Raw genomic sequence first — 20,566 nt, forward strand, 5'->3', positions numbered from 1 at the left:
CAATGCAGGAGACACTGGTTCAATTGCTTAGTTGGGAAGATCCGGTATAGAAGAGATAGGCTACTTGCTCCAGTATCCTTGGGCTTCCCTGCTGGCTCAACTGGTAGAGAATTTGTTTTCAATGCAGGAGACCTGGGTTCAATCCCTGAGTTGGGAAGATCCCCTGGAGAGGGAATGGCTACCCACTCAAGTATTCTGGCCTGGAGAATTCCATGGACTATATAGTCCATGGGCTTGCAAAGAGTTGGACACGACTTAGGGACTTTCATCTTCACTTAAATAAAACACAGATGTGTAAAATGACTAAAATCACATAATATTTTTTTCTTTGGCAAGCATCAAATACTTATACTATTAAAATAGAGGACAAAAAATAAATCAGCTAAAAATGACTAAATGATGGAGTTTTAGGGGTATTACTGTGAAGAGGAGCGAGAACAGTGAAAGGGAAGAGTTGATGGTGTTGGTGTCAGGCCATGTTGATAAACTTACTTGGCTCTGCAAAGGGAGCTCTATCTATGGGTATCAGCAAAAAGATAGGAATTCATAAAATTTCTAAATTGAAGGTTGGCTAAAAACTCAAAACCATTAAATTAAGATTGAAAAGAAAGTTATACTGAAGATAAGATTTTAGATAGGGACATCAAAAAAAGCTGAACCAAAACTTAATATGGTCCAACAAATGGTCAAAATGACTCGAAAGTTAATAAAACAACTCAAAGTCAAGAATAAATCTGCATTATCATAAAAGAAGTAATCTGAGCAATACCCAAGAGATTGTGAAGATTCACACTTTTATTGTAAAGTTAAAAAATAAAATAAAATTAAAAAAAAAAGAATGTTATATATATAAAAAAAAAATACCCTGAAGAAAACTGGACAGCAACATGTAAATCATGTGTAAATCAATTTAAATCATGTAAATCAATGAAGTTAGAGCACTCCCTCACACAATATGCAAAAATAAACTCGAAATGGCTTGAAGACTTAAATATAATATGTGATAACATACACATCCTAGATAGAACATAGGCAAGCTATTCTCCGACATAAATCACAACAATATTTTCTTAGATCATTCTACCAAGGCAAAAGAAATAAAAACAAAAATAAACAAATGGAACCTAATCAAACTTATAACCTTTTGTATAGCAAAGGAAATCATAAACAAAGTGAAAAGACAACCTATGGGATTGGAGAAAATATTTGCAAATGGTGCTACTGATGATAGCTTAATTTACAAAATAAATAAACTATTCATATAGCTCAATAGCAAACAAAAAAACCATTCAAAAAATGGGCAGGAGATTAAATTAGTCATTTCTCCAAAGAAAACATACAGATGGCCAAGAGGCACATGAAAAGATGTTCAACATCACTAGGTGTTAGAGAAATGCAAATCAAAACTACAGTGAGGTACCACTTCACACTTGTCAGGATGGCCATCATCAAAGAGTCTACAAATGATAAATGCTGGAGAAGGTGTAGAGAAAAGGGAATCCCCCAATACTGTTGATGGGAATGTTAACTGGTGCAGTCACTGTGGAAAACAGTATGGAGTTTCCTTAAAAAAACAAAAACAGAGTTACCATATGATCCAGCATTCCCACTCTAGGGTATATATCCAGAAAATATGAAAACTTTAATTGGAAAAGATATAGATAGCCCAGTGTGCATAGCAGCACTGTTTACAAAATAGCCAAGACATGCAAGCAACCTAAATGTCCATTAGGAAAGGAATAAATAAAGATAACATGGTAGATATACACATTGGAATATTACTCAGGCATAAAAAAGGAATGGAATATTGCCATTTGCAGCAGCATAGATGGATCCAGAGATTATCATACTAAGTAAAGTCAGTCTTACAGAGAAAAACAAGTATTATATGATATCACTTATATTTATGTGGAATATAAAAAAGTGATACAAATGAACTTATTTACAAAACAAACAGAACCTCAGACATAGAAAGCAAACTTATCATTACCAGAGGGGAAGGGTGTGAGTGAAAGTTGCTCAGTCGTGTCCGACTCTTTGCAACCCCATGGACGATACAGTCTATAGAATTCTCCAGGCTAGAATACTGGAAGGGGTAGCCTTTCTCTTCTCCAGGGGAACTTCCCAACCCAGGGATCAAACCCAGGTCTCCCACACTGCAGGAGGATCCTTTATCAGCTGAGCCACCAGAGAAGCCCAGGGAAGAGTGGAGAGGGATGAATTAGGAGTTTGGGATTAACAGATATACACTACTATATAACAAATACACACTACTGCATAGTAAGCAATGACTTACTGTATAGCACAAGAAATTATATTCAATATCGTATAATAACCTCCAATGGAAAAGAACCTGAAAAATAATATGTATGTGTAGACATATATATGGAAGTATAGCTAAACCACTTTGCTGTAACACTTGAAACTAACACAATGCTATAAATCAACCATGGTAGTACTCCAGTGCTTAGTCATGAGTAGGACATGCTTGCCCAGTCATGTCTTACTCTGTGTGACCCACAGGACTGTAGCCCACCAGGCTCCTCTGACCATGAGGATTCTCCATGCAACAATACTGGAGTGGGCTGCTGTACATATCTGTATGTCTGCACTCCTCCAGGGGATCTTCCAGACCCAGGGATTGAACCTCCGTCTCTTACATCTACCTGTGTTGGCAATCAGGTTCTTTACCACTAGCGCCACCTGGGAAGCCAGGAAATCAACCATCAGTTCAGTCCCTCAGCCATGTCCGACTCTTTGTGACCCCATGGACTGTAGCAAGCCAAGCTTCTCTGTCCATCACCAACTCCTGGAGCCTACTCAAACTCATGTCCATTGCATCAGTGATGCCATCCATCTCATCCTCTGTTGGCCCCTTCTCCTCCCACCTTCGATCTTTCCCAGCATCAGGTCTTTTCTAATGAGTCAGTTTTTTGCATCAGGTAACCAAAGTATTGGAGTTTCAGCTTCAGCATCAGTCCTTCCAATGAATATTCAGGACTGATTTCCTTTAGGATTGACAGGTTGGATCTCCTTGCAGTCCAAGGGATGGACTCTCAAGAGTCTTCTCCCATTAAAAAATAGATAAATACCTAAGAAACACATAAAAATAAAAACTCAGCTTTCAGTAGAAACCCTTTGGGGAACACGTGCATGCATACACACATGTATACACATATTTGGTGGGCATCAATCCTGTCCTCTGAAAGGAAACAGTGTATCTTTGATTTAGTATTAGTCAGTGGGGAGGGAGGTGGGAGGAGGGTTCAAGAGGGAGGGGACATATGTATACTTAATACCAATTCATGTTGATATATGGCAAAAACAATCACAATATTGTAAAGTAATCATACTCTAATTAAAAAAAGAACTACAAAAAATGTACTGCAAAATCAATCATATTTTTAAATATTTCTGTATCTTGTTTTTATATTTATAACTACAGTGAATATTTTCTGTGAGTACTAACTCCCAAATCATTGTTAAATAAAGTGAAAACTATTCACAAAGTGAATTTACGAGGTTAGTTATCAATGGATTATCATACTATATGAGTGGTGTAATATTTTGGCAAATAGATGCAACAATACAACAAAATCAATTGTCTGTCTGTGACTTAATGCAACCTTGGTTGAAAAGAGTTAACCTCATGCGTGATTCCCAGACACAGCAGGAATTATTACTTGATTTTAATTATTTCTCACAGAGAAATTCCTTACAAGGTTGTTGAAATTTCGGCTAAACTTTTCTTTTTAATTACTTGTAAAATATATTCAAACACAAAACTTAAGGATGGAAGGCAACAGGAAGACTAAGCAAATGTAAACTAATGATCCCACATTATTTTACGCAGCTCTAGAAAATTGTTTGGATCACAATAAGAAAAGTAGTAAAAGCTCATTTAAGTAATTTCATTATTTTTAGTATGAAAATGATTTTCAAACACAAATAAAACACATTTGCTATTTAGTAACCACTCCATCACTCTTGCCTGGAAAATCCCATGGACGGAGGAGACTGGAAGGTTGCAGTCCATGGAGTCGCTAAGAGTTGGACACGACTGAGCGACTTCACTTTCACTTTTCACTTTCACGCATTGGAGAAGGAAACAACTACCCACTCCAGTGTTCTTGCCTGGAGAATCCCAGGGACAGGGGAGCCTGGTGGGCTGCCGTCTACGGGGTTGCACAGAGTCGGACACGACTGAAGTGACTTAGCAGCAGCAGCAGCAACCTATATAACCATTTCTTATATAATAAACTCTTACTAAACATAAGTTTTTCCTTCATTGTTTTTTAAAAATAAATATTCTATCTTACTGAACATATTTTTGGAGTTGAGGAAGTTACAGGTTACATTAAATAATTAGTCCTGGTACATTTCAATAGACCACAAATGATTCAGAAATAAATCAGAAACAGCATGATGCATCATTAGATTACCACCAGCAGTTTATTAATTTATGTATAATTATCATGTGTACAAATTATTGTGAAGGAATTGACAAACTCAGTGTTGAAAACAACATATTATTCTCATATGATAAGACAAGAGAATTGGAACTCAAATATTTCTAAATGAGAAATCAGTTACAATTTGTTATCTCAAATTATGTGTCTTTCTACATAAAAAAATGAAGACTCTTCGATTAAGCACTTAGAAAAAATCATTAAAATAAGACATCACATACTTAAAATGAAGTCTGTGTCACTAAAGAACAAAAATATAACAATAACGTTTCATCTTTTTCACTCAAAGGACTAAGGCTAGAATAGTAATATGTTTTAAAATGGTTACTATTTTTCATGTTCACACAGAGAAAAAGCACTCATCTTTCAATTACTCTAAGAATCAGCCAAGACAAAATAATACAGTCAAAGCTGATCAAAAAACTAAGGGGAAAATGGAAGATGACTGCTCAACTTAGCCAAGAACACCTCACAAAAATCAGCAGTGAAGCTAAAATTTTCCAAATAAAGTTAAAAGGAATAGAAGCTTATCACCCTTTTTCTAAGCTAGATACACTTTCTGCAAAGCAGCATTTCAGGGTTTAGTACTGGATACAATTTGTACAATATTATGATCAATTCATCATGATATGATATTTCTTTTCCTACCTTCATTTACCTTCAATTCTCTCTTAAATAAGATTTCTAAATATTTCACTAAAACAGTTTTACTGGGTTTCTATTTTGCTTGGCTTCAATCCTATCTTTAACTGCTATTTATTTATTGCCTCCTGGGATCTGATTTTACAGTTACTCTGCACAATAACTCTTGCAGGTCTGAGAATTTTATCTTGGAAATCGGTTAAGCAGATCAGATTTCTAGGCACCTGACATACTACATGCCAGTGGAGGACCCTAGAAGGGGAGATACACTAATAGCAGCTAGCATTTGTTAAGCACTTCCTAAGTGCCAGGGACAGTAATCAGTACATTACATGCATAATCACCTCAACCCATGAAAGCAGTTATAATTATTAGGAAGATGAAAATAAACATCTGGTTCTTAGAATTGTGAGAATTGAAAGTGCCAATATTACATAAAGCCCCTAAAAGAAATCCTTATAACCAATTACAAACCTGGGTTGTATTAGTGTTAGCCACGATCGCTGTCACTTGCAGTTTAAAGAGAAATACTTAAATCCCACAGAAGCTGTCTAACTGTGCTTTGTTAACCTGCTTAAGCAACTGAATAGTTCAAAATTTCTGAACTACATGTATGCAGGCACCACAGTCTTAAACTTGTAGTTTCAACACAAACACGTTCCACTGCCTCTTGCAAACTCGAATATCGGCATTTTTTTTTACTTAAGAATTAAGGTATGATTCATAAGCTGAAGGTTATAATTAATTGCCAAGGGTTCGGTTCAGTTTAGTTGCTCAGTCGTGTCTGACTCTTTGTGATCCCGTGAACTGCAGCATGCCAGGCTTCCCTGCTCATCACCAACTCCTGAAGCTTGCTCAAACTCATTGTCAAGAACTCCACCTTTAAAAGGAAATTTAATAGACCTTTGATTCATCGAACCAGGTGAGATAAAGGGACAAAGCATCCTCTTCACTTCCCCCAGTCACTGTCCAAAAGCCAGATCACTCAGAAAACAGTGAAAAGAGGTGACCCAAGGGGTTATAATTACAACCTGTCAACAGAAACCAGACCCCTACAGCTTTAAAGAATGCCTCACTGTTGACCTGTTTTTTCTCACTTCAGAATCTCCTAGCCTTCCATATCATAAAAATACTAGATTGTAACATATTAATTAATATGTAATTTGTGTTCTCAGTTTTCACTACTTTTTACGTTATACAAGGCCCAAACTGCCAAGTGGGGGCATATGGAGAGACCAGAACCTTCATTACTCCTTATTTCTCTTCTCTCTCTGTCTGCCTCTGGTCTCTGTCTCTCTTTCTGCCAATGTCTTTATTTCTATCTATCCATAGAAAGTTATTACAATTTTCTTTTAGTTTGTTGAATAAATGTTCACAGTTAAAAGATGCTAAAGCACACACACACAGAAATCTTCTAACAATCAGCAGGTTAGACATTTCTTATGGGACACATCTGTGTTCTCACATTCATTAGGAATAGCTAGCATCTTTAAAGCAACTATTTCTGATTAGCTACAAAATTAAAGTGTTAGCCCAAATAAGAAGAAGCAATGAGAACTTCCAGAGCAGCTGCCGATCTAAGACGGCAATATTCTCACATCTGTGTAATGTTGAAACAGCCATCCTTCATCTCTCAATTCCTCTGTGAATCTGCAGACACATCAGGTAATCAGAGTAACTGGTACAATTTAATAACACAGAGGACTATAAAATTTACAGTCTCTATCTGGAAACCACTACAAAATGTTGTTTAAAATTATTGTTGAGTGCTAGCTATTAAATGTTTAGGAAAACAGAGGTGGAATGGAAATAGGATTTTCTGGAGAATCATTTGGTAATGCTTTGCATGTTTACATCACAAAAAATGTTTGTTTTTAATTATAAGAAAATAAGACCTAGAAAACATATAGTTCTTTCATTTTCAAAGAAAATGATAGGCCTACATTTGGAAAATAAATAAACACTAGAATACAGTCATACCATGCTTTTTGTTTTTGTATTACCAGTTGCATCATTTCAAGGATGAGAAAACTGAGATCCAAAGAATTTAAAATGACATGCTACAGAATTTATTAAGGGTTTTACCATGACCATAATCCAATTCTCTCCTCTTAGTCCCATAATTTTTATAATACTGTAAGGGATGACTGATACTGTGTTTAATAATAAAATTTCCAAGTATTTATATTTCTTATAGCTTGGAGTCCCCTCCGTTAACTCCAAACTATTCCTCTCCCCAGAGGGAATCACCTTTAATTATGTATTAGTTCTAAAACAAAATGGTTAAATTCAAATGTCTTTACAGATCAAGGTGATTTAACAGAGAGTGATTGGTATCTGTGAAAATCTGGAGAGTAGAGACACACCAAAAGCAACTACATTTAAAAAAAAAATTAAAGCATATTTTGACCAAACAAACGGACCCAAAATATTTCAGACATTATCTAAATTATCTCACATACCACACTCCACGTTTCTCTATATTTTTATTAATATTATTATTCCTTCTCTTAGATTTTTTTTTTAATTTTAAGGAATGTAAAATTAACTTGCAGCAACTGTAGGTACCATCTCTTGACCCCTATTTTGTAATACGCTAATCTTCCAATTTCTGTCCTTTCCTTCTGTTTTCTCCAAGCATCATACCTACTTCCCAACCTCTTCCATCTGTATGTTTACTGTGGCAATGCCATTGCTAATATTTGCATTCTGTCTATAATTATGATTCTCTTCCACTTTTTAGCTAAAGATTGATACTGAAAATTGAAAATCAGTAAAAAAAAAAAAAAGTTAAAAAAACACTTATATTTAAGTAATATAAAAATATTATTCATTTCAGTGCCAACTAGAGTTCTATGGTTACTTTCCTTTCTCGTATATATTTTGGTTCTTCTTGGATGGAGTTTACACTTCTTTTTTCATTTTTACACTATTTTTCTTTGTCTTCTCAAATATTTCTTGGACTTTAAAGGTTGCATAATATCCCCCTTTATCCTAGAGCCTCCCACCAGACAAAGCTTTCTACTTCTTTTATATTAACTCTATATCAGATTAAAGTAATATGAATCATTTGCCTTATAGGATTACTTCATAGCTTTTATGCTATATCTTTCTCTTTCTCTTAACTATACTTTGATGGGGGTCAACCTCAAGTAATTTTATAAGAAAGATTATATTTGAGGAAAGCATATTTAATCATTAGATGCCCGAAAATGTATTAATTCTACCCTTGCACTTGATTGATATTTTGAATGGATATTGGACATGGAATTTTGAGTTGCAAATCATCTTCCTTAATAAACTTGAGAATGATTCTATTAATTTTTAAAATAGTTCTAACTATATATTTTGTTTTCTTATAATCAGAACTCCAATTAGCAGGAAGTCATGCTTCAGGGAGATTTATAGTGATTCTTTTTACCTTTTTGTTCTTTTCCTTTGCATTGCTCAGGTTTTTTGTGTATTTGAATTAAAAATGTTCCCTTAAACTATTGATCTGAAAATCTTTAATTTCCAATAGTTTTTCTTGTTCATTTATTGTGTCTCTTCCCTATCATCTTCTTGTTTTATGAATGTAATATATTCTAGAAACGCTTCAAAAATTTTACTTTTTGGTCTCCTTTATGATTTTTTAATTATCTGGTCCATGCAAGGTCATTTCATTGGTCACTGGTTTTCAGCTTTCTTAGTTTCATTTGTGTTGCAGTTTTTTACTAATATTTTTTCATAAAATACTTCTTAAATGTCTGGTGATACTTGGTTGATGCTTTCTATTTAACAATAAAGGAACAGAAATGGCTGAACCTTCTGTACTTAAGTGGGTCTTGCTGTTTAGAAGACTTTGCTTTTGGGTAAGCAAGGATTTGATTATTAGGCTTGAAGATCCCAAGTGTCAAAATAAAAGGGAATTTATTCCACAGTTGTAAGATGCTTTATCCTGAGTTGCCCCTCTTGTCTCTTAGCAGCTCATATAATTCCATTAGTCTATGTAAAGCGGGATAGTTAGGAGAGAAAGTGAAAAAAAAAAAAAAAAAAAAAACTTGCTACAAGGATATTTGCATAGGAAGTAGAATTAGTGAAGAAAAGGCCAGCTATCCCATCAGACAGTAATGCATTTGCCTTTGATGCAGAAGACCTGAGTTTAATCCCTGGGTCGGGAAGATCCAGTGGAGAAGGGAATGGCTACCTACTCTAGTATTCTTGCCTGAAGAATTCCATGGACAGAGGCACCTGATGGGCTACAGTTCATGGGGTCACAAACAGCTGGACACAACTGAACCACTAATACTAGTATTTCCCAGGTGGCACTAGTGGTAAAGAACCTGCCTGCCAATGCAGGAGACATAAGAGACACAGGTTCAATCCCTGAGTTGGGAAGATCCCCTGAAGGAGGGCATGGCAACCCGCTCCAGTATTCTTGCCTGGAGAATCCCATGGACAGAGGGGCCTGGCAGGCTGCAGTCCATGGGGTTGCACAGAGTCGGACACAACTGATGTGACTTAGCACGCATGCCCGCATTCCAGCTGATTACTTTGTTTCAGCCCTAGTCTCTCACTTAAGCCTTTTGGGGCTTACTCAGAACAAAGCAGCACCCTCTTCCCCACATCTTCAGCAGTTTTCCTCTGCCTGGCTTTACTTCATACACTTTGTAACAGTTTGATATCTTTTTAACTCCTTAATTTAATGCTTAAGTTAATGAGTTTTCAGGAGAAAGTTTAGATAAAGATATGTCTCCATCCTCCCTAGAGAAGTTGCCCCTAAAACACCTAAAATGAAGAAAAACCCAAGAACAAACGTAATTCTTGTTATGCTTGTAAGAAGCCTAAAAATGACACTGTTGCATATCACCATACTCCTGATGACAGCAATGCTGTTCAGAATCATTCAAGTGAGGCTCTCCACAAAAATTAATGCAAACTGCACACCTCCACACATTTTAGGGTATGCAGGGTAAAAGTGGGACTCCTGATTTCATGTTCTGAGGGGTCATTTTTGTGGGCAACTGATTAACATTCTCAAACAAAAAGTGTATTGAAATTCAAAATTATTTAATGAAATAGTGGCAAATATCTTACATTCGTTGAAGTTATTTTCCCTCACAAAAGGAATGGAAATGATGCATACATGTTATTCTACTAGAATTAGAATTTTATACAGATAATAAGAATTTGTGCATTGTAGAAGCAAAATGGGCCTATTGTTGTCTGCAACAGCAAATGAAGTGTCTCATAACCAGCAATTCAATGTGTTAATTCAGCTGCACCATCCAATTACCTACAATTCATCTCAACATAGGACACAACAATAAAACTCTTAAAAAATCTGTGACAAAATGCTTGCTCTAGGTTTACCTAATAGGAAAAACATTATCCCGAAGTCAGAGAATAGAAGCCATGGAATATAAATTATAAAAGTTGTTCATCATAACCTATCGATTAATATCACAATGAATTTCTGACATGAAGTCAATAGTATAGAGTCAATAATAAAACATATATTGGAAATCTTATAAGGAAAATCGGACCAAGGAATGTGAGAACTGGATGGCAACTGAAATTGGCATCCCCTCAAGTATCATAGCATTCCCTTGGAGCCAGGGCTGCATACTGCCAACTGACCACAGGGCCCAGGCACACCATTCTAAAAGTAGACAAAGGTAATGAGATGCAAATTTAGCATCCCAAGCCTCCTGCTAAATGACCCAGATGCAAGAGCTAGAGCGTCTGTCTCTTACCTACTCAGGGACTAGATGATGAAATGAACAGAAGCTTTTTTATTTACATTTTTATAGAATCAAAAAAGGAAAAAAAAAAAAAAGCTAATAGATAAGTCCAGCCCTGCTCTATGAGGATGTATTAAGCCCCAGAAGAAGGACAATTTAAAGTCAAGAGCATCATGAAGAAGGAAGAGAGGAGCCAGGAAAAAATACAGAAGAAAAAGCATATTGAGAAATTATGAAACAGTATTTATTTCAGAAGGAAAGACAGAGCTCCCCTGAAAATCTACAGGATATGAGTGAAATCTGAACCATGATTAGGCACAGGCTGGTTTCTAATATTTTTCAGGACAAGTGATGTATAGTCCCATTTGAGACTGAATTATCAGGAGAATCAAAGAAATATGAGCTTTGAGGATTCAGAAAAAGAGGTGGAATTTACCATGAGAGAAAGAGAGAAGACTGTAGAAGTGAGTTTTAAAATTCAATCAGTAATCTCATACCTCTCACTTCACTTACAGAATCTGAAAACAGAATTGTTTTTAAGTGTAGATTTTTACGTTTTAAAATACCAGGCAGGTAGAATGACTCATTACTGGGGTATCTAATTTAAACAATTTATAACAATCTAATCAAATACCCATTTAAAATAATATTTTTAAAACTGAAGAAAGCTCATTAAATACTACATAAGTTCTTTAAACAAGAATAGATAATAGAAAGTTGCTAAAAATCAACCAAATATCAGAAGGAGCACCTCCTCAAAGATAAATACATCAATTCTCTATAAATTAACAGTGATTACAAATGAGTATAGATACTCTATATTATATAAAGCTTTCACAAAACTTATTTAAGAAAAATATCAAGATTTTTCAGCAGGATTTCCCCAATCCTTTTTAAAATATTAATATTTCCTAGTGTAATCTAAATAATTTATGAACAGTAATTGCAGGACAATAAGGTATTTTTTATTTTAACTAAGGTAGATCTTAGTTATAGATTGAAATCTCTATATAGAAATCCCTCTTACAGGTTTTTTCCTTTTGTCTACATCTCTGTGTTAACTTCTTGCTCTTTTCATTTTTTTTTTTTTTTTTTTTTTTTTGCTAGGGATGGTGGGGAGAGGGTGGGTGGGTCTGCACCGAAGAAAAGTCAAGAATAAATCTACTTGAAGAAAGCTACTGTTTTTCCACATTTATTATCTTTCATAATTAAATTTCTTTATTAATCTGGTGCTATGACTTCTAAAGGGTAAACATGTTTTGTTTTTGACTTTGTTCATCAGATTTTCTTCCTTTACTTTTAAAGGCAAAAATTCTTCAAATAGGAAACAAAACACAGAAATCTGGGTTCCATTTTCATTTCTATTGCTTCAAGCTTTGTGACTTAAAGCAGACCATTAACTGTTTCATCAAAATAGCATAGTCCATGCTCCACCATTCAGCAACTTCCCCTGGGCAACTCACTTAACCTTTCTGTGTCTCAATTTCCTTGTCTATAAATGGAGATACTAATAAAACCTACTTTCAGGGGTTGTTATGATTAAATGAATTAATTAATATCTGTTAAGTATTCTGAATAATGTCCAGGACATAGTAACTTCTATATTTGTTTAATTGACTAAAAATTATTAAATCTGAAACGTGTTCTAGAAGTAGTTCAGTTGCTTGAAACCTTGTACATCAAACTTATCTAGAAAAATATTTATAAAGATAGATCCCTATGTATCTATCCCAGGCAAATGAGAATATGTATCAGTGGAATCTGACAACCTATATTAAAACAAACAAACAAAACCTCTTGAGATAATTTCAGTTTCCAAACTGGTTTGCTGGCAATGACATTAAACAACGTCTCAAGTCAATTTAATTATATCCCACACAGTCCACCAGTGTCCACTTCCCCTTCCATGGCCACAACAGTCACTGTCCAAAGCAACTTGGGGTTTAATAGCATCAGTCAGTTTTACAAAAGCAGTTAGAAGTTTAGCTTTGGAATTTTCTTTCTTACCTAAAGCAAAACTGCTTTGTCCTCATCAAGGAAAATAAACATGCAAAAAAAAGGGATCAAATTGAGCCCTAAAGACTGGGACATACTGGTTAAAGAGGATAGAATAAGTTCTTGAGACATGCTCCTTTTGTTTTCGCCCAGTATTCATTCTTTATCCAAGGACACAGATTGGCACTGTCTTAGTAATAATGATTTGTGGTTAACTACCACAAAAGATCAAATTGCCTCCAATTCTCTAATTTTTTCAAAAAAAAATTGAAGCAGTAAACTGAGGCTTAGGGTAACTGTTACCATCCTTCCTAGATACAAATCGTATTGCCCAGACTTGCAACTAGAAAGAGAAAGGAATAACTATAAGGACAAAGTCACAGATATCACACCCACGCTGGCCTGTGTTGCATGGGTGCTTGGGACCCACTGGGTAGCAGTATATTTGAGTGGCTCAGACTAAGGAGGGTTCCAATCGCAGGCTACAGAATGTGGTGAAATAAATTACCAGACTGTGATGAATTTTCTTCAGTCTTTGTTAAATTAGAAAAATAAATGCAATGTAGAAAGTACAGGAAGCTAAATTTATTCTACTTTAAGGACTATATTTTGTGATTTAGTTCTGCCATCTTATTGTTGTTACAATGTCCATTCTTTGATAAAATGACTGTGATATAAATAGACTTAAAAATTATTCTCATTGTGCAAAAAGAAAATGTCCACATGGAAGTTGACACTCATTTAAAAAAAAAATTTATTAGTGAAAATGTCATTTTGAGAACTCTTAGAGCACTGGCTTCAGAGATAGATATAACTGATGTGATCCCTGCCCCTAATATTAATACAGATCAGCTGTGTGATATTGCATATGTGCTTCCTCATTTATCAGTGGGGATAGTAATACTACATATAATTCATAGTATTTTGAGGATAAACTATAGTACGAGCTGTTAGATATTTACTTACTCACAATACAAGTCAAAGTATGTATCCAATAAATTTTAGTTATTTTATCACTTTGTAACTCTTCATCATTTTAACTCCCTCATCAATAAATCAAAATGGCTACAACCTTTACATATATTTGTTTCCAAGTATTTGTTCCCAATTTTGTTTTCATTAGCCTAATGGTGGTACTGCACAGGGGTCTTGATAGTCATATAAATCCCATCCTCTCTATCTGAAACTAATTATATAATAAAAATCTCAAAAGGAAATTAAATTGTTATGCTTCTGGTCTACAAGAAGATAATCCTCCTCCTATGTCAAAATTCATTTATAACAACAAAAAAAATGGCACTGAGCTTATAATAGCAAAGCAATTAATATTAGGCAAGAGACTAAGTTGACATTTGCTACAGTCTCTGAGGTATAATTTAGATGATTTTGAATGTGCAAGCTCTGTCTGAAACTCTCCTGTTTACAGTGGCTACTCAGCGCATGTATTGTTCACCAGAGTACCAACAACAGTTTAATCACACTCTTCTTATAATGTTCTACAAGATCTTAAACAAGATTTAAGTGACAATTCAATGTAGTTTAATGTACTAAATAGAATCCCAATTAATTCTACATCATGGTAGAAACCCTGGAATATCTTGGAGAGTTCCCATCTATCTTAATAGTAAGTACTTCTCGAAGAAAAAACAAAGACGGGTGAATATTTATCTGGACAGTGTTTTACATCTTCTCACCTAAAAGCGGATCACAAATATGTTCCTGCGATGATGGTAACAGTCACCACTTCCCCTACATCCCTCTCAAGCCATGTTGGGAGGGTTAACCATTAAGATGGAACAATGTTTAACAACCAATATTTTGCATCTTGTTTCAGGTCAATTGTGGAGGATAATAATAACAAACATTAAAAGAGAACCTGATAGTTTATGAGATTTATAATTATTTGGATATTTGGGTCCTCAGAGGAAAGTTAGATGCCAGCAATCTCTTAATAACCTGTAGCAATAATTTTTAAAAATTAAGAATTTCAGCTTAAATAGGCCCTAAATATATTAAAGATAAATAAAATTGGAAAACTAATAGCTAAAAATGAATTTTAGCTACTGTATCTAAAAGGGACATTAGAACACATATTAATCACATAAATGTCTTTAGCCATTTGTAATAATTTCTTGATAACTATCTCAGACCAATTAAACATATTATTGTAAATATACTACCTTGAGAACATACACATAGGTCTAAATCTTAATCAAAAAGAAATAAATATCAAATAAATAAAATCGATTTTATTATACTTTGTTCCCAAAGATAATTGCTTATAATGCCCCAAACGATGACCAACTACTAGTAAATTCATGTGTATTTTCATTTTCACAAATTTCTGTGAATTTTCTAAGTACTAAATTTCACAATGGGAAGCTGGACTCTTCAAAAATATGTATGTCTGTAACTGAATGGCAGAAAAATTTAACCAAACAATGTGCTTTAATATATAAATTGTAAATATTAGTCTAAAATGTTAAAATGACTTAAAATGTTAAAATGGTTTATCAAAGCAGACAGTATAGGATCTTTAAATGTGATTTATGTATTCAGATATATGCTTAGTGTGTCTATAGTGCAGCATAGGAAATATTATGAAATATCATCAAGTAGACTGTCAGACTCAGTATATATATATACAGTATGCTATGCTAAGTCGCTTCAGTCGTGTCCAACTCTGTGTGACCCCACAGACAGCAGTCCACCAAGCTCTCCCATCCCTGGGATTCTCCAGGCAAGAACACTAGAGTGGGTTGCCATTTCCTTCTCCAATGCATGAAAGTGAAAAGTGAAAGTGAAGTCACTCAGTTGTGCCTGACTCTTAGCGACCCCATGGACTGCAGCCTACCAGGCTCCTCCATCCATGGGATTTTCCAGGCAAGAGTACTGGAGTGGGGTGCCATTGCCTTCTCCGATATATATATATATATATATATATATATATATATATAAAATTTAAAAATAGCAAAGGCATAGTGAAGGTGGAAATTCTGATATTGGTTGAGATACATTCTGATCTCTAATGATAAGAATATTGAGACACATTTAACTTTTTAACAATGTACATTACTTTCAGGTTAAAGTTATATGAGTGGAATACAATGTTTCTATTTTTTCAACTTGAGTTTAAGAAGTGGTAGTTGTAGCACTTCTCTGATATATATATATATATAGAGAGAGAGAGAGAGAGAGAAAGAGAGAAGGCAGTGGCACCCTACTCCAGTACTCTTGCCTGGAAAATCCCATGGATGGAGGAGCCTGGTAGGCTGCAGTCCATGGGGTCTCTAAGAGTCAGGCACAACTGAGCGACTTCACTTTCACTTTTCACTTTCGTGCATTGGAGAAGGAAATGGCAGCCCACTCCAGTGCTCTTGCCTGGAGAATCCCAGGGACCGGGGAGCCTGGTGAGCTGCCGTCTTTGAGGTCGCACAGAGTCGGACAGGACTGAAGCGACTTAGCAGCAGCAGCATATACATATATATGTATATATATATGTCTTGATTTGATGTTCCACATATGTTTACTCTGATGACAGGAAGGATTAAAAAAACAAAGTCCAGTTAAAATTCTTGGATAATTAGGCATATGGTCACTCAGACTCCAAAGTAGTGATCCTGCTAGATTTCATTAGATTTAAGAGGGCTACATGTTTTTCCTACTGATATCAACACAAGCCCCAAGAGGCAATGTATTAAAAGTCACAATCAAGAATTTGTTGCTTATTGCAGGAGCTGCATCTTGAAAATAGGATGCTTAATAAAGCAAATTAAAGGACAAAACTATAGGATCTGCTCATTTTCATAAAGCACAAAAACACTTATCAGAGACATGTAGCATTGTTATTTATTTCACATGGCAGGACTTTATTCATACTTTACTCTCAATCATCTTCTATAATTTTCTTTTTATTCAGAAATATCAATATCTTCTTCATTTTCCTAACCAGAAAGAATAAAAGTATCCATTTATTCCTTGTTCGCACCCTCTTCCTAAAATGCCAAAATTTTTAAAAAGTTACAAAATCTCTATTAGATGGAAATGTTCTTGTACAACTACCACTTCTTAGAATCAAGTTGGCAAAATGGAAACACTGTATTTCACTCTGACATAACTTAAACCTGAAAGTAATGTACATCTTTAAAAAGTTAAATATGTCTCAATATTCTTAAGAGATCAGAATGTATCTCAACCAATATTAGAATTTCCATCTTCACTATGTCTTTGCTATTTTTAAATATGAAAAACTGGATAGAGTAGGAGCTGATTTATAAGTAATGTTTTAAAAGCAAAATTGCCTTGAACACGCTCCAGAACAATATTCATGGTAAATCCTCAACTATTTTAAGAGGTGACTGTCATGGCATCATGAAAACAATACAGCAGCACAGGGATTCCTACTAGAAACTTGTATCAGGAGGCATTACATTTCCAGGTACTTTGCAAATTCTCATACACATGTAGTATCACACTCTCACATACATTTCAAGCAATAAAGGAACCTATAAATTATTTAGTGATTGAGTTTGCAGATTAATTTATGGGCCCCAAATATTTTAAGCTGATACATCTGTTCTTTACATTAAAAAAAGAGAACTTTTCACGTGTGAAAACCACCGGAAAGTATTCACTCACAAATGTCATGCTCTAGTTTACTTTTAGGTAAGAAGGCTGAGAGATGCCACCATCAGAGCCTCTAAACTCATTTCCTCAATTCTGCACTGACTATTAAAGAACATCAGCCAAGTTAAAGACTTGCAGAGAAGGTCAAATTCAAGCAGCGAATGGGTTAAGGACACAGAGGACTCATGTTTCACCTTCTGCTAGTCCTCAATTCCCATTCATAAAAGACTAAGTGAAACAAACAAACAAGAGGTAGAATTCAACTTCTTGTATGTAGACATTCACATAGCTAGGTGACTTCAAAGCCTATGATTAGCTCCATGCTAATCAATCAACCAGTAAGTTTCTGGGAAGCATTTACTAGTTTTCCTACACTGTGCTAGGGTCTGAATATCTGAGACAGCACCTGGCCCCACTCTGGACACTGGGATCCAGAATTAATCTATACCAGAAGCACTTTGTTTCCTTTGGAAAACCTTTCTTTTCTTCTTCCCAAAACTGCTTAGTGCCTCTACTTAAGCAATCAGCTTAAGCCCTAGAATGGGATGAGCATCACAGAAATGGTGAATGAAAAGCATTTATTTAAACAAGGAGGAGAAGCCAGGGAAAATTCTCAGTGGAGTTGAATGTGGGCAGGGGCATAAGGAAGAGATGTGAAATCCTGGTTTGCACTGAACGATGCAGAAAAATGGCATGTTTTCTTATGTTGAAAGCCTGCTTTAGGCTATGAAAATTCTCCAAATCTATCCACCTCTTAAGGACTCAAATGATGTTTCAATATTGAGGTTCTAATTCTGCAGGAGAGGAGTTTGTTGAGATCAGGGCAAAGGAAAGATTACTACTGCAACAAAAAAGTCAAGATGAAGAAAAGGAAAGGATGGGTGAAGGTAAGGAGAACGACCTGAGAAGGGGAGAGATCAAAAGTAAGTCACCAATAGGTTCACCTTACTTTTCAATATTCTCAAACCAGCAGGTTTCTCTAACACTAGAGGGCAGGAACGCAAACACACACACATACACACACACACACACTGAGGCGGGGGGAGCAACCTTGAGCAAAAGCAGTCTTCATATAAAGCTGAAGATCCGGGGCCCCAAGGATACTCGAAATTTCAAGGGGCTGGGGCAGTCAGTGTCTTTAACCCTGCAAATAAAATCCCTATGATGCATTTCAGGGAAGAGTGACGGCTGTCTGTCCCAAAGAAACCGCTCACGGATTGAGTGTTACGACAGTTGAAGGCAGGCAGTCCCCAGTGCTCCTCAGACAGCAACACCTTTGCCTCAGGAAAGCTTCCACCCTTTCCAGGTTAGATGTCCCTGGATCCCGAAGCTTCTGTATTCATCTGCCCACTGTCTCCTCCCGTGGCTGCCTGTAAAGAGTGGAGATGTAGACTCTCCACCTGGAAATTCAACTGATTCTAGGCAAAGAACGGAGTAAGAGGAGGGGCACCCGCAGCTAACGCTGTCCAAACAGCAGCCTTCGTGAGCCCGGGTTCTCAGCAGCGCAGAGCCCTCGGACCCGGGGCGGGGAGGCGGCCCTTGCGACTCTCATTCAGTCCCCTCACGACAGCCCAGACAAGAGCACTCCGCTTCCATCCCCAAGTCTCCTCCGGCTCTGAGAAAGGAGGTCTCTGTACCTGGAGGTGCCCAGGAGGGCCGGGGTGTTCTCCCCTGGACAAGGAGTCTCGGAATATGGGAGCTGGTGGTGTTCGGGGGGACGAGGCAGGAGAGATGAGAGGAGAGAGGCAGAGAGAGGGAAAAAAAACATAAAAAAATAAGGTAAGACGGAGAGAAAGCGGAAAAGATAAAGTAACGGAGACGCGGGAACATCCCAAGAAAAACAGGGGGAAAGAGAATGAGAGAGAGAGACAAACCCGGAGCGGATGCGGTAAGCCAGATCAAGAATTAGAGAAAGAAACTGACTCAGACACGGACAAGTAGAGACTAAGACGCAAAGGAAGGCAGAAATATAGAGGAAGGCAACCGTCGAGGACGACACCCGAGACCCAGCGCGTCCCCGGTGTTGAAAGCCCGGTGTAGAAGCGTCAGAGCACCGCAGCGCCACACCGCCCGCAGCTGGTGGGAGAAAGTTGCTGGGGCTGGAAGGCCATGTCCCCCCGGGGCTGAGCGCCAGTGAAGCGCAGAGGGTGGCCGGCGCCCCCCAGCTTGGCCGGGGAGCAGAGAGAGCAGGGTAGGGGGCGGGCAGCGGTAGAAAGTTCCGCGCCTGGCGGTCTTTCCTCCGCACTTGCAGCGGCGAGCAAGCGCGCTTCGAGAGCCCGAGAGGCCGGTGTACCGGGTTCGCCGGCGCCCCTTTCCTGGGACTGGTTCGGAGCTCTCGGCTCCGTGCGCTGCCACCCGCTGCGGGACTTCGAGGCGCCCACCCAGGCACTCGGGCCACCCAAAGAGGACTGTTCCCAGACAATCAGAGGGGAAGCAAGAGAGAGTGAGAGAGACGGAGACCTGCTGTCGTGGCCAGGGATCCCGCGAAGAGGGAACGGCGGTCCACGCACGGAATTCAGCCTCCGACCCAACCCGGCAGGTGCCGGCCGGCTGCGACGAGTGTGGGGCACACCGATCCCGTGCTCACCTGGAACCCGCGCCGGCCCGCGAGCGCCGCGCGCAGTCCCACTTCCCGCCCGCGCCTCTCTGCTCACACTTCCCCGGGAGAAGAGCGAGCCGGCTCCGGCCTCGGCCAGCCCTGGAGAGGCGCCCTCATAGCGCAGCGGCGGGCTGGAGGGCTCCTCGAGAGCGGGCGCCAAGGCCAAGGAGCCGCAAGAGACCGAGCGAGGGCTCCTAACACATTGTCACCTCGGCAGAGCCGCCGCCACCGCCTGGTCACTTCGCCCCCGGCCCCCGCCCCCCTCCCACCCCGGCCCGCTGCCTCTCAGCCCCTCCTCCTTGCGCGGGCCCTCCTCCTCCTCCCGTAGCCCCAGCCTGGAGGCCTCTCACTGGGCTAGTATAATTTACGTAACCAGCACCCCGAACCCTCCTCCCTCCCGGCTCCCGCTCCTCCCCGGGCTGGGGTGGTGCGCACAGAGCGCGCTCCAGCTGCTCCTGGAGCTGCCGCTCCTGCGATGTGCACAAGTCCCGCGATACTTGGCAGTCACGGCC

The 20,566-nt window shown here is 38.0% G+C and overlaps 1 protein-coding gene across 4 annotated transcripts in view; it reads right to left on the minus strand.

The window, feature by feature from the left end:
• GALNT13 (polypeptide N-acetylgalactosaminyltransferase 13) overlaps positions 1–20,132 on the minus strand; it is a 655,617-nt gene extending 635,485 nt beyond the window's left edge. For 3 of the 4 annotated variants that reach the window (XM_019985184.2, XM_070767827.1, XM_070767816.1), the window contains exon 1: positions 19,916–20,039. The gene's annotated coding sequence lies outside the window, so the exon portion shown is untranslated. The other variant, XM_070767821.1, reaches the window with a different exon arrangement.
• Between the last annotated feature and the right edge of the window lie 434 nt (positions 20,133–20,566).

Source organism: Bos indicus, chromosome 2 (assembly GCF_029378745.1).
Source record: "Bos indicus isolate NIAB-ARS_2022 breed Sahiwal x Tharparkar chromosome 2, NIAB-ARS_B.indTharparkar_mat_pri_1.0, whole genome shotgun sequence".
Lineage (NCBI taxonomy): Eukaryota > Metazoa > Chordata > Mammalia > Artiodactyla > Bovidae > Bos > Bos indicus.